Genomic DNA, 3297 nt, shown 5'->3' with positions numbered 1-3297 from the left:
TTAAAAGTATCTTCCACAAGCCGGAAGCTTCCGGACGCCTAATGAAGTGGGCAATAGAGCTAAGTGAGTACGACATCCAGTTCGAACCCAGAACTGCGTTGAAAGGACAAGCAGCGGCAGATTTCATAGCCGAGCTCACACCACCTTCCGAGCTGAGCGAGTCCGACCTACCTTGGACAGTCTATGTCGACGGATCCTCCAATGAGAAGGGGTGCGGAGCCGGGGTCCTCTTGCTCGGACCAGGGGGTGAGCGATTTGAGTATGCCTTGCGGTTCAGCTTCCGGACTTCTAACAACGAGGCTGAGTATGAAGCATTTATTGCCGGCCTGCGAATCGCTCGAGCATTGGGGGCCTCTTGTGTTAAGGTCTTCAGTTACTCCCAGCTGGTTGTGAGCCAGATCAAGGACGAATACCAAGCCAAAGACACCCGAATGGAGAAGTAATGCTGACGCCTTGGCCAAGTTAGCATCGGCGTACGAGACCGACCTCGTCAGGTCGGTCCCCGTCGAGATCCTAGATAATCCCTCGATCTTAGAGCCAGATCTGATGGAGATCGGCGCTCCAGAATCCTCATGGATGGACCCGATCACGGACTTCATTAGGGGCAACTCACCACAAGATCCCAAGGAGCGCAGAAAGTTGGCGAGGCGGGCAGTTCGGTTCGTGGTCCGAGATGGTGCATTGTACCGACGTGGCTTTTCCCTGCCTCTATTGAAATGCCTAACCCCTGAAGAGGGCCTGTACGTCCTCAGAGAGATCCACGAAGGAGTGCGCGGCAATCACTCAGGCGCTCGGTCGCTGTCAGCCAAAGTGATCCGGCAAGGATACTATTGGCCGACCCTCAGCCAGGACGCCAAGAAGTTCGTTAGAACATGCGACAATTGCCAACGCTACGGGGCCATAATCCACCAACCTCCCGAGCTGCTCACCCCCATCTCGGCCCGATGGCCATTCGCGCAGTGGGGGGTAGATATCATTGGTCCTTTCCCTTTGGGCAAGGGCCAGACCAAGTTCGCTGTGGTTGCTGTGGATTACTTCACCAAGTGGGCCGAGGCCGAGGCGCTCTCCCACATAACGGAATCCAGGGTCACGTCCTTCGTATGGACGAATATCATATGTCGCTTTGGTATACCGCAGGCCATAATGACAGACAATGGGAAGCAGTTTGACAACGCCAAGTTCAAAGACTTTTGCAGCAAACTCGGCATAAGTCATCTCAGCTCGTCCCCCGCACATCCGCAAGCAAATGGGCAGGTGGAGGCAGGCAACAAGATCATCAAGCGAGACATCAAACTTAGACTGGACTCCAAGAAAGGCAGGTGAGCCGAGGAGCTACCAGAGGTTCTATGGTCGTACCGGACCACCCAACGAGAGTCGATGGGTGAGACCCCGTTCTCCCTGGCCTTCGGCTCCGAAGTTGTAGTCCCGGTTGAGATCGGCATGCCATCTGACAGAGTAGAGCATTACGAGCCTACGACGAATGAGGATGGGCTGCTCCTCAACCTCGACTTGTTGGAAGAAAGAAGAGCAATGGCCCAGCTACGCCTGGCGGAATATCAGGGCAGAATGGCCAGACATTACAATGCCCGCGTTCGACCTCGGGCCTTTCAGGTCGGACATCTGGTCTTAAGAAGGGTCCAAACGCATGTGGGTGCCCTTGATCCGGCCTGGGAGGGCCCGTTCGAGGTCAAGGGCATAGTCCGACCTGGGACGTACATATTGGCCGATCTGAGAGGAGACGTCCTCGCGCACCCGTGGAACGCGGAGCACCTGAAGCGTTATTATCCTTGAAATGACAAAAGGATTTTCAATGCATCTGTAAAGACTGTTCCAAAAGAATTATGATCGGAATAAATGTGATGATTTAATTTCATGCTTCCGAGTTCGACAAGAAATTACATGGGGACCACGGGCTCCCACGCGATCGCATTCCAGCAGTTGGTTTAAATTCAATCCTTCGAAGCCTAAGGGTACAAGGTGCGATGCCAAAACCACTGACGAACTTAAAATTCAAACTTTCAAGGCAAAGGGGGCGATGTGGAAAGTTCAAAATGATCAAGCCTCCGAACTTGGGGGTACGAGGAACGATATGAACAATAGCTACGGACTTAGGATTTTAGCCTTTTTACCTTTTTAATTTAAGGGTGAAATGTTAAAAATCCAGAGTTTGTGCAATGTATTGAACATTAAGAGATTCAAACTCAAGCTTTCAAATTATTTTAGTTAAAGGCGCGACCTCAAAAGTAAAAGCAAAGAAAAGAGGTTGCCGACAACAAAGTAGAAGCAAATGGGAGTCTCTTTATTGAATGAAGAGCAGAGCCAAGGCTTATAGACCTTGCAGCTCTGCCCTGACACTTACAAAACCAAAGAAAAGGGAGGAAGAACAGCGAAAAGCCTCGTGAAGGGTGGTCACCTAAGAGCCCGCTTGAGGAGCGCCCTCTTGAGTGGAGCCGACCTGGTCCTCTTCGGGATCGGAGTAGTCAGAGTCTAGATCTCTGACATACTGTTCCACCAACGCTTGGGGGCCAGGGGTGCCGCCAGGACCAGACGCCCACTTCTCGGCATACCACCTTTTCAGACCGCTGAGATCGATCTGAAGGTCGGGCATGTCGGAAGTAATGCCCTTCATGAGGAACTTGAAGCCCGCGTCAGAAAAATCTTTGGCAAATCCATCGAAGTCAGGATGTTGCCTAAATGATTCCTCCAGTAGGACTCCATTGCTGAGGCGCTCCTTCGCCGTCTCCAGCTCGGCAGTCGCATGCTCCAGCTCCTTATCCTTCGCTTCAAGCGCTTGGAGCATGTCGTCCTTCTCTTTCAGGAGCTGGAACTTCTCCCTCTCCAGGCCCCTGGTAATAGCGTGGGCAGCTCGGAGTTGGGCCTTGCGCCTGTCCTCTTCCTTCTTCAGCAGCTCGGCCTGAGACTCCACCTCGGCCTTCAAAGTCTCCACCTCAGAGTGAGCCTTCAGCAGCTCATCCTTCATGGTGGAGGAAGCAGCCTCCAAGGCAGCATAGAACTCCTCTTTCTCCCTTGCTGCCAGAACTTCCCTCCCATCCAGCTCGGCCTTTACAGCCAGAGCCGATTGAATGGAAGCAACGAACGTCTCAGAAATGGTACAAGGAAAAAGTTAGATCGAACTACCTGTTGGGCGAAATCAAGCAAAAATAGGGCACTAGTCTTACCTCGGCGGCGTAGTCGATGGTCCTCTGCAGAACGGACCTAAGGTCGCTCACAAATTTGGACGCCCTCCTTAGGCAGCGGTCCAAACTTGCAGCTGAGATGCGGGACACCTGGTCCCTC

Source organism: Momordica charantia (assembly GCF_013281855.1).
Source record: "Momordica charantia cultivar OHB3-1 chromosome 9 unlocalized genomic scaffold, Mcharantia_2.0 BLBB01000009.1, whole genome shotgun sequence".
NCBI lineage: Eukaryota > Viridiplantae > Streptophyta > Magnoliopsida > Cucurbitales > Cucurbitaceae > Momordica > Momordica charantia.
Note: the sequence above shows the minus strand (reverse complement) of the source record.